The sequence below is a fragment of the Aulonocara stuartgranti genome, assembly GCF_965226115.1.
Source record: "Aulonocara stuartgranti genome assembly, chromosome: 5".
Lineage (NCBI taxonomy): Eukaryota > Metazoa > Chordata > Actinopteri > Cichliformes > Cichlidae > Aulonocara > Aulonocara stuartgranti.
Genome location: NC_138943.1, coordinates 3,634,862 through 3,647,217, shown reverse-complemented (window position 1 = coordinate 3,647,217; position 12,356 = coordinate 3,634,862). Strand labels below are relative to the sequence as shown.

Below are 12,356 nucleotides of genomic sequence, written 5' to 3'. Positions count from 1 at the left end.
CTAGTAAAATATTTGTTTGTTACACCAACGATAATCTTCTTGAATGAACAAATGTAACTTACATCTGTAGTACATGTTGTATTCATATTACATAATGTTCAACAAAAATTCAACGGATTTACAGCAACTTCCAATCCACCCATCTTCTTATCTATCTGGGCTCCGGAAGTGATTTGGTAAGAGGGGCAGGTTACATCCTGGAGAGGTCAACAGCATGACCCACCATGGCATTGAGCTGTTAATACAGACTTAACAAATGTAGGAAACCTATGATGCAGAATTTTCTTTATGTTTTTGTCCTTGACAAGTTAAACCATAATAAATAGTAACAGCATACACGTGGTGTGTGTGTGGTTGTCTTCCTGTGGTTTGAAATCTCGTGTGTTTTTGTGAATTTCATGAGTCCAGGCAACTAACCACTCTTCCTAGATTGTGTCATGTCATCTGAACAAGAAGAAAGTTGTTGAATTTCATGCAGATCCAACATGATTTAATTGTGTTCTCCATAGAAACACAAAATTATTTTGTTCAAATGACAAGTTAGACTTTTGTAAATGTAACAACCACCCAATTTCCTTTTTTTGAGTGCAGAAGATACCAGTGAGATCATGTGACCACAACTCCCATTGATCAGTTTGTTCACACTGTTATCATAATGTTTCATGCATCACTCTGTATCTGTGTATGTTTATTAAGTGTCACAGTTTGATGCTGATCTGATGCCCATGTCGATGAGCTCTTGGACCGACATTTTGTCTCTACACTTGATTTAACCAAGGGTCACTGGCAGATTCCCAAGAGTCTTCTTCACAACGTGCAGTGTTTACGAATTTATCACACTTCTGTTCTTGTTCAGAGCACCAGCCACCTTTCAACGCCACATGGAATGGGTGCTGAATGTACACGTGGCATAATGTGCTGCTTTATTAGGAGGATGTTATCATCCACAGCGACACCTGGGTGGGGCATGTCCAGCGAGTGGCCGCACTACTGGAGTCCCTGGGCCATGCTGGACTTAAACCTAATTTGAAAAAGTTCGCAGTTCAACAGAGAGAGGGACTCTATCTGGGATATCTGGTGCTCTCGCAGATGGATACAACAGCAGCCATCATATCCTGCCCACCTCCCATGGCCAAAAAGGAGGTGAGGCGGTACTTGGCGCTGGCTGACCTGAGCAGCCCCTTGACTGATCTCACCCTAAAGGGTGCCCCAGATCTGGTCCAGTGGACGGAGCAGTCCCAGGAGGCATTCGTGCAGGTTAAGAAGGCTCTCTGTAGGGAACCCCTTCCCCCTCCCTTTTATTCTGCAGAGAGACTCCTCGAACAGGGGGGCCGTTTTGCCCCTGCAGGTAAGGGGGGCACCACCCTGTGGTGTATATCAGAAGGACCCTGTTGGAGGAGACGCTTGGTTCTGTGCGGTGAAGAAGTAGTTCATGGCCATCCAATGGACAGTCGACTCTCTCTGCTATTAGGATGCCAATGCCTGGATCGCCCAGTGGTACGTGGCTCTCCAGCCTTTTACATTTAAGGTGGTGCATAGGCCGGGGACACAGATGGTCAAGGCTGATTTCATCATCTGCTCACAGAGGTGGGGTGTGGAGTAGGCTAGCCCAGATGGCTCCCTATCCTAAGTTGGGTAATGGGCAGAATGGAGAAAGCAATATTATCAGTTTTAAGCTCATTGACTTACGGCGTGTATTTGACAAGTTTAGCAAACTGTTTCACTGTCAAACTTAGACCTCCTCATCAAGTCTTTTTTGGTTTGTTTATTGTTTATTGTTTAGAAACCAGCATGGTGACAGTGATAGTTTTGAAATTTCCAAAGAAGATTTCAGAAACCTCCAGTAGTTGCAATCACTTTTCATGGTGTCTTTGTTTAGCACAGTTGTTTCCTGTCAGATTTTCATATCCGCAAAAACACTGAAAAACATCAAAAAAAAATTTTTTAAATCATTCACAGTCACCTTAAATTAATTTGATGTGGCTACATGTCTAGAGGTGTACATGAAAACTGAGAGAACAGAAGAGAGAACGATCAACAGCAAAGCCTCTAAATGCCCATTCCCTTTTCCAGCAAATGTCACTATTTACACACCCCACTAATTAGAAGAAACCAATCAGATCATGTGACATTCGAGTGTTATCAGTTTGTTCACACTGTTTTCATGATGTTTAATGTGCTACTCTGTATGTTTACTTATTTTATATGGCCCTCTTGTAGATATATAGCATGGGCCCTCCTGCTTATCTCTAGAAGAATAGAGGTGATGGCTAAGTGGGAAAACATAGTCGTAATTTGTTTTTGAATGGAAGATTTCAAGGACAGAGCTGAAGGTATAGGCTCCTGTGATGGGGCAACACATAAGAGCTGTGGAATGTTTTTGTCTCCCCCTGCATTTAAAGAAGCGCCGTTTTCATCTTCAGAGAAAGCAGCATGGGCGTCTTACCAGGCTGCTGTCTCTCCATGCTGTAGCATGTGATTAAACCAGATCAAAAGACGCTCATCAAGCATTTGCAGTTGATTTAAAAAACCTCCACGACAATCCTTTGTAATATTTCCAGTTACATCAATAATAATTTTGCTTTTGTTTCCCATGTCCTGCTCAAAAACGTGGAGCTTTCTGCAAAAAAAATTTAAAAAAATCCACACAACTCATACTCATAACTGTCTCACAGACGTGGTGTTATGAACAGCTACTTTCAGTGCAATTAATGTGGTGTATCATATCGATACACCACATTAAGACAGTGGGAAGGAAAAACTCCCTTTTAACAAGAAGAATGCTCCAGCACAGCCTGCATCATGGAGGGCCAGTTATTAGGTGCCAACAGTAATAGGTGTTGTAAGAATGGTTTTTAGAACTGCTCCTTTTTTGGGAAAGCAGAAATACCTCAAGAAAGAAACAAATAAAATTCACAGAATGATTCTCTAATTGTACTTCAAGTAGGTTACAATAATGAATTATATTCTAAAATGGTTTTGTCATGAATCGCTGTGTGGCAGGCAGGAGTTGGACCCAAGATGCAGGCACTCAGACTCGAGGCATGAACTCAAAAAACTCAGCTTTATTTGCTGACAGGGGAAAAGCATACTAAACTAAACTGGGAAAACTATAAACTCACACTTTGCAGCGAGGCACACGAGGAAACACACAGCTTGAGGGTACGACGCGACACTGAGCACAGGAAAACACAGGGCTAATATACACAGGGTGGTAATCAGGGAATGGGCAACAGGAGGGAGACACAGCTGGGAGAAATTGGACTAACGAGACAGGGGGAGCAAAGCGGCACACACTAACATAAGACATAGACTTTCACAATAAAACAGGAAATAAGACACAAGGATGCAGACTAAGAAACACAGACTTAACACGGGCAGAACTAAGAATAAACCAGAATAAGCTGGAACATAGAACATCATCATAATCATCACAAGCACTAAGAGAATAAGGAAAAAAACACACCAAAGTAACTTGAAAGGCAGATTCATCATAAAACCCAACAAAGCACCAGAGAAACATAAAGAACAATCATTCAAAAATAAACCAAAACATAACTCAAAATACTGGGTCAACCTGACCCAGAACCGTGACAGGTTTGTTTTTAGTGGCTGACTTGTGCGGACCATATATCCAAAAGCAGCTTTTATTGAGTTCAGAAAAGCAAGTCTACAAATATAATAACAAAAAGAAAGATGAAAGCTGAATTAAGGGGAGCCTGATTGTCTTGGAAGGACATTCCTTGCCAGATACACGATGGACGGGTGGAAAAACTGGAGTGTCGTGTGCCTGGCGGGACTGTCGATCGAGGACATTGAAGATGTCTACCTTTTTGGGATAGATGTGGGCCGAGATGTTTTTGAGCTGGTCGGCACTATTCTGGATTGTCCTGATGCTGGACTGCTCCGCTATATGTCCGCTGAGCTCCTGCGCATTCGCGGCCAGCTGTCGCTCCCATTGCCGGCGGCGCTCCACTGCCACCCGGACATCACTTTCCAGCCTCGCCGGAGATACATCCATCGTGGGTCCTGCGGAATTTTCCTCAACTCCAGCGGAATTAAATCGTTTTGGTCTGCTACTCGCCGCCCTCGCAGGACCTCTGATCGGGCTGTCAACCACCGATCTCTAGCCCACCTGACCAGGACACCCACCGCAATTAGCAAAAAAGAAAATTCTCCACTCAACTTCGGTCTTCTAAATATCAGCTCACTGACAAATAAGGGACCTCTCATCCAAGACCTCCTATCTGACTGTAAGTTTGACTTTTTCTGTTTAACTGAAACCTGGAAACAACCCGACGACTTTTCTCAGCTAAATAAATCCACTCCTCCGGGGTTTGTTTACTTTTTAAACCTCGCTGCTCAGGTCGTGGGGGGGTGCCTCATGATCATTTTTCGCCAGCACTTGAAAGTCCTGCCAGTTAATGTTGATACTTTAAGCTCCCTAGAGTGCCTTGCATATGAGCTCACTGGACCTTCTGCTCACCAGAGACTTTTCCTTCTGTCTCAAGGGCTTTGGATTTAAACAATTTATTGACTTTCCCACTCACTCCAAAGGACACACCTTGGACTTGATCTGCTGTTCTGGTCTTACGTCCTCAAATCTTTCTGCTGATGAAATTCCCATAACTGACCATTTCCTCCTTTCATTTAACCTCAATCTCAGCTGCTCCTCTACCAAGCTAACCCATCTCATCTTGTTCCGCAACATCAAGAACATTGATGTTGACATTCTCGAGCATTGAAGGCCAAAGCTCGGCAGCAAGAGCGTACATACAAGAAATCTGGTTTAACTGTTGATGCAGAAAACTACAAATACCATACTTCAGTATAAAGACTCCATCAACAAGGCCAAACAAAGTTTCTACTCAGGTATTATCAGAGATGGGTTACTTGTAACGCGTTACTGTAATCGGATTACTTTTTTCAAGTAACGAGTAAAGTAAGGGATTACTATTGCAAAAACGGTAATTAGATTACCGTTACTTTCCCGTAGGAACGCTGCGTTACTGCGTTACTAAAACCGTGATTTTTTGCGAGAATGTCTCATGACAGTGACGTAAGCAAGTGCGCCGTTAGTGACAACAGCTGTCTGAAGATCAACAATGGATCATATATCGATTGTGGGAGAGAGTATGAGCGTGCAGCGTTTAAAGCGTGGAAGTACTGACCTTACTTTGAGTTTGATTCCATAAAAAGTCACAAAAACATTAGCGTCCATCGTGCGCGGGAAGAAAACTTCTTTTTACAGTGAAAAAAACCCCTAAACTTCCAAGCAAGCACCGAGTGCGCAACGATGTAATGGGAAATTCACAGAGAAGCTCGCGGATTCTTCAACTGACTGCTGCGGCACACCTGCACCAGGGTAAACCTCCGCCTACCGCAGTCTTGCTTTACAGGTGAAAATAGAGCAACAGGACCGCTGAGTCTTTGACTTTATTTATGTTCTGCTGTGTTTTACTTGCATCTATTTGAAAGAGTGAGTGTAAACACAAAAAATATTTTATTTTATGAGCTGGAATGTGCAGAAAATAGGTTTAAATGTTAAACTAATTTATTCAAGTCAGAGAATGTTGCATATAATTAAATTTTTGCTTGATGCATAAAGTTAAAAGATTAAAACTAATAAAACAAGTTAAAAAAAAGAGACTTTTCCATTTGATTACATTTTGTATGATGGATTATGCAGAAAAAGTAGAATTGAGCTGAAAGATCTATCACTTTATCACCTCTTCAGGTTGTAAATCGTGTTTTTAAAAAGTAACTAAGTAACTAAGTAATTAATTACTTTTGAAAATAAGTAATCAGTAAAGTAACGGGATTACTTTTTGGGGAAGTAATCAGTAATTAGTTACTGATTACTTTTTTCAAGTAACTTGACCAACACTGGGTATTATCAGTTCTTATGAGGGTAACGCAATGATTTTGTTTTTGGTTCTCAACAAACTAATTCAACCCCCCAACGCTTTATCACCAAACTTTTATTCTTCGGAAATCTGTAACTCCTTGATGCTGTTCTGAACTGCAAAAATCAATAACATCCACGAGCAACTCAGTTCAAATGTTGTGTCTGTCCCCTCTCCAGAACCTTTTCTCTATTTTGCGCCGTTTTTCACTTTTCATCTTCCTGATTTATCTGATATTTCTGAGTTTATATGTAAATCAAAGCCTGCCACATGTCAATTAGTTAAACTGCAGGAATGTCTTAAAAACATCAACACCTGGATGGCCGCTAACTTTCTGCTTCTTAATTCAGATAAAACTGAGGTTATTTTACTCGACCCTGGAAATCTTAGAAATATGGTATCTAACCAGATTCTTACTCTGGATGGCATTACCTTGGCCTCCAGTAACACTGTGAGTCACCGTGTCCAGGACATGTCCTTCAATGCACATATTAAACAAATATGTAAGACTGCTTTCTTCCATTTGCGCAGCATCTCTAAAATTAGAAATATCCTGTCTCAGAGTGATGCTGAAAAACTAGTTCATGCATTTATTACTTCCAGGCTGGACGACTGTAATTCATTATTATCAGGATGTCCTAAAAACTGAAAAGCCTTCAGCTGATCCAAAATGCTGCAGCAAGAGTCCTGACAGGGACTAGAAAGAGAGAGCAGATTTCTCCTGTTTTGGCTTCCCTTCATTGGCTTCCTGTTAAATCCAGAATTGAATTCAAAATCCTGCTCCTCACATACAAGGTCTTAAATAATCAGGCCCCATCTTATCTTAATGACCTTGTAGTACCATATCACCCTATTAGAGCACTTCGCTCTCGCTCTGCAGGCCTACTTGTTGTTCCTAGAGTATTTAAAAGTAGAATGGGAGGCAGAGCCTTCAGTTTTCAGGCCCCTCTTCTGTGGAACCAGCTTCCAGTTTGGATTCAGGAGACAGACACTATCTCTACTTTCAAGATTAGGCTTCAAACTTTCCTTTTTGCTAAAGCATATAGTTAGGGCTGGACCAGGTGACCCTGAATCCTCCCTTAGTTATGCTGCAATAGACGTAGGCTGCCGGGGATTCCCATGATGCATTGAGTTTTTCTTTTTGAGTCACCTTTCTCACTCAACAGGTGTTAATAGACCTCTCTGCTGAATCACACTTGTTATTAATCCCTGTCTCTCTTCCACAGCATGTCTTTATCCTGTCTTCCTTCTGTCACCCCAACCGGTTGCAGCAGATGGCCCCGTCCCACCCCCACCCCCCGTGAGCCTGGTTCTGCTGGAGCTTTCTTCCTGTTAAAAGGGAGTTTTTCCTTCCCACTGTCACTTGCTCATAGGGGGTCATATGATTGTTGAGCTTTTCTCTGTATGTATTATTGTAGGGTCTACCTTACAATATAAGGCACCTTGAAGTGACTGTTCTGATTTGGCAATATATAAGTAAAATTGAATTGCGTTGGATATTTAACACCCTGTAAGCTAAAGATAGCTTTTTATCGATCTAAATAGTTTACAGGCTAGAAAAAAATAAAGTCCCTTAGTTGCTGGCCTCCAACCCTCCACCTGCCACATATATTTACCTAACACTTTCCTGCTGAGTGGATGGACTCAGTCCCATTTATCTGATCATATTGAAAAAAACATGAAGTTTATTTGATAAAATTTTGTCATAAAGTGTATAAGAAAGGGGGATTGTCACTGTTGAGCTCATTGGCATGACTTGTAGATTTATTTATTTATTTATTTAGGACAGTGCAGGTTAATGAACATAAATGTTAAAAAAAATTACATGAATGTAAACATACCAGATTATAGCCAAAGGCTAATTTCAATCTGTTGTCCTTAAGCATAAAAAATAGACATAATAATTCATAAAAATTCATCGTTCATTCATAATAAAAACTCCATCACCAAACTTACACATACACACCATTCTGTTCCCAAATAAAACATTAAAATTATACATGATCACACACTTGATTTGTCCATAACCAGTTTTTAACCTTTGCCTTAAACAAATTGAGTGTAGAGCGTTCTCTAATGGGTTGAGGAAGACTGTTCCACAGATGGCCACCCTTGACAGAGAGGACGTTCTGCCCAAATGCTGTCCGTCTGTGGGGTATAAACAAGTCTCCTCGGATTAAAGCTCGAGTGGTCCTGTCTGAGCTTTCTTTATGCCTAATGAACTGCTTTAGTGGTGGTGGAGCAAGGGAGTGTAAGACTATATATTAAACACACTCTTTTAAGTTTCACTAAGTTATTGTAATTGACAAGTTGAGTAAACAGTTTCACTCCTCGTTTCAACCGTTTTTTTCTTTATTCTTTGTTTTGTTTGCAACCAGTATGGTGACAGTGATCATGTTGAAATTTCAAAAGAAGATTTCAGAAAACTGTGGTAGTTACATTCACTTTTTATGCCATCTGTTTTACCACAATGGTTCCATGTCAGTTATTCATCAGGCCAGAGATGTATCCACAATGCATCTGTGCAAAAACTCTAAAAAACACATCCGTCCTTCACACCCACCTTAAATCAGTTTGATGTGCTCCATGTATAGCAGTGTGCATGAAAACATTTGAACACAGAGAAAATTCACTAGCAAAAACTCTAAATGCCCATTCCCTTTTCCAGCAAAGTCACTATTTCCACACCCCACTTATCAGAAGATACCAGTGAGATAATGTGGCATTCAACTCACATTGATCAGTTTGTTCACACTGTTATCATAATGTTTCATGCATCATTCTATATCTGTGTATGTTTATTAAGTGTTACAGTTTGATGCCGATCTGATGCCCGTATCGATGAGTAATCTAATCGGAAGGTTGCCGGTTCGAGCCCTGGCTCCGAGAGTCTCGGTCGTTGTGTCGTTGGGCAAGACACTTCACTTCACCCATTGCCTACTGATGTTGGTCAGAGGGCCCAGTGGCGCCAGTGTCCGGCAGCCTTGCCTCTGTCAGTGCGCCCCAGGGCAGCTGTGGCTGCAATGTAGCTGCCATCACCGGTGTATGAATGTGTGTGAGGATGACTGAATGTAGTGTAAAGTGCTTTGGGGTCCATAGGGACTAAGTAACGTGCTATAGTCCTCACAGCTGTGGATGAAAATTAAGTTTTTTAAATGTAAGAATAAAACTATTAGGATTCAAATAATATTGATGTGACAGTGTTCAAAAAGTGTTAGGTGACAGTGTTGGGTGTGGTATGTTAGAGTGACAGACTACTGTAATCACATTTCATTTTTCAGTAATTTAATGTGCGGCTGTACTAATTTCAGTAAGTACATTACAGCTATAATTATACCATAATTTACTTTACAAAGGTTCTTCAGTTATTGACATGGCAGGAAAAAAAAACCAAAAGAAAAATTATCACGGGGACACCCTTTTTTCTTCCTGTGCTACAATCAGCTAATTTCAGTTTACATACTGGAGATGGGTGGTGGATAGGTTTCAGGAGAAGACGGAGGAGATATGGACATTCTTTTTATTTTATTGCACAAAAGGACAACAGTGGGATGGTAAAGTGGAACCTGCATCCAGGATAGAAACAACTGCATTACGATGCTAAAACAACAAGCATCTGCACAAACAGCATGCTACTGTAAAAGGATGATAACCTCCTAATACCCAGCAAATCATCTTTGTCCTCTGTTAAGGACATGAGTCTGAGCCCTCTATGTCAAGCACTATATATGCAATTTCTATGACTCCTGCTGTACTGTCAAGGGACATCCTGGGCTTTCTATTGATGCCACATTTCTGAGGGCTGGGTTAATTGCAGTTTCTATATTTTATGGCCACAAGGTTATGTGATACATTTATTTTAGTAGACATTGTGATTCTGGCTTAAGAGAGGAACTGAGTGTGGAGTGGAGAAGCAGCTGAAAAGCAGCTGGTCCTACCTCGTCTCCTGCGTCTGCCACGCCGCCATCGGGTCCTGCTCGGTTTGCACGTCCACATCCTGTGCCAGCACCTCGCCGGCACTGGCCACTTTCCAGACCATTAGCTGGGCTTCTTCGCCGTCATGGTTGGCCTTCTGAACTGTTTTGCTGCTGCCAGACCAAGAACCTTGAACTTTTCCAGTCAGATTAGATGGACAGCGTTTGTGAACAGCAGTTTTCAGATCTTGCCACAGATTCTGGATTGGATTTAGATCTGGAGTTTGACTGGGCCATTCTAACACATGGATATGTTTTGTGTGAAACCATCCCATTGTTGCCCTGGCTTTATGTTTAGGGTTGTTGTCCTGCTGGAAGGTGAACCTCCGCCCCAGTCTCAAGTCTTTTGCAGACTCCAAGAGGTTTTCTTCCAAGATTGCCCTGTATTTGGCTCCATCCATCTTCCCATCAACTCTGACCAGCTTCCCTGTCCCTGCTGAAGAGAAGCACCCCCAGAGCATGATGCTGCCACCACCATATTTGACAGTGGGGATGGTGTGTTCACAGTGATGTGCAGTGTTAGTTTTCCGCCACACATAGCGTTTTGCATTTTGGCCAAAAAGTTCCGTTTTGGTCTCATCTGACCAGAGCAGCTTCTTCCACATGTTTGCTGTGTCCCCCACATGGCTTGTGGCAAACTGCAAACGGGACTTCTTATGGTTTTCTGTTAACAATGGCTTTCTTCTTGCCACTCTTCCATAAAGGCCAACTTTGTGCAGTGCACGACTAATAGTTGTCCTATGGACAGATTCCCCCACCTGAGCTGTAGATCTCTGCAGCTCGTCCAGAGTCACCATGGGCCTCTTGGCTGCATTTCTGATCAGCGCTCTGCTTGTTCGGCCTGTGAGTTTAGGTGGACGGCCTTGTCTTGGTAGGTTTACAGTTGTGCCATACTCCTTCCATTTCTGAATGATGGCTTGAACAGTGCTCCGTGGGATGTTCAACGCTTGGGAAATCTTTTTGTAGCCTAAGCCTGCTTTAAATTTCTCAATAACGTTATCCCTGACCTGTCTGGTGTGTTCTTTGGACTTCATGGTGTTGTTGCTCCCAGTATTCTCTTAGACAACCTCTGAGTGTCACGATCCTGGGTCTTAGGACCCAGTGTTTTGAGTTTTAGTTAATTTTGATGTTTATAGTATGTTAAGCTCATCAGGTCTCCTATGTTCATTTGCTTATTAGTTCCCTCTTGTGTTTTCAACCCCTGTGAAGTCTCCCTTGCCCTTCGTGTGTTTCATGTCTGTTGTCTTATGTTGTCATGTCTGCCTCTCATGTTTCCTGTTTCATTTTGGAGAGATCTCGTGTTTTTATATTATGGATTATGTTTTGAGTCCTTTGTGGTACTGTTTCGTGTTTCCCTAGATCTGTTATGGTTATCTTAGGTTTTGCTCTTTGGCTTTGTCATATGGCTTCCCTGTGTTCCATGTTATGTCTCCCCTGTTGCTGTTAAGTTTGCATGTTTAGAATTCAGTCAGTGTGTTTCCTGTTTTACTTTGTAGGTCCATGCCTCATGTGAGTGTTTCTAGTTTTGCGTCTCTGTCTCGTCCAGCCTGATTACTCCCAGCTGTGCTCCCCTTCTGTGTCTCATTCCCTCGTTATCCCTCTGTGTATTTAAGCCTTGTGTTTCTCTTTGTCAGTGTCGTAGTCTCCATCATAGCTGTGTGATTTTTCCCCTGTGGCTCCTTGTGCTTTAGTTTTCCCAGTTTAGTTTATTTTGTATTGTTTTTTGTGTCCCACTTCACGCCAGCAATAAAGCTGTGTTTTTTGAGTTTACCTTTTGTCTCTGTGAGTTTGCGTTTGGGTCCTCTCCTGCCTGCCACACAGCCGAAACATGACACTGAGGCGTCACAGAGCAGTTGTGGTGCTGTTTTGCAAAGAAGAATGAGCAAGGATTTCAGTCTCTAGATGTGCAAAGCTGGTAGAGACAGACCCTAAAAGACTGGCAGCTGTAATTGCAGCAAGTATTGACTCAGGGGGCTGAATAATTACGCACACCCCACTTTGCAGTTATTTATTTGTAAAAAATGTTTGGAATCATGTATGATTTTCGTTCCACTTCTCACGTGTACACCACTTTGTGTTGGTCTTTCACGTGGAATTCCAATAAAATTGATTCATGTTTGTGGCTGTAATGTGACAAAATGTGGAAAAGTTCAAGGGGGCCAAATACTTTTGCAAGCCGCTGTATTACACAAACATCACATTGGTAAGACAGGTCAGAATAGGTAGCAAAACAATGAACATACACAAAATCTGGGACAGTAGGAGGAAAAAAAAGGACTCTACTCAGACTGGGCTCCACTAGGAGAGCAGCTTGAGGTCAGTAAAAAAACACCTCAGCACATAAAGCACATTAATCTAAACATCTTACACCATCAAAAGACATGACAAGCAACAGGGTGGGAGTATGGAGTGAGCCAGTGTAGACAAACAGCCATCCCGTCCTGCTGCCATCCTACAGCGCTGGTCCGGACCTGTC

At 42.1% G+C, this 12,356-nt stretch overlaps 1 protein-coding gene across 2 annotated transcripts in view; it reads right to left on the bottom strand.

The window, feature by feature from the left end:
* Window positions 1-12,356, bottom strand: part of LOC309706110 (intermediate filament protein ON3-like) — a 114,720-nt gene that overhangs the window by 78,884 nt on the left and 23,480 nt on the right. The window lies entirely within an intron of this gene.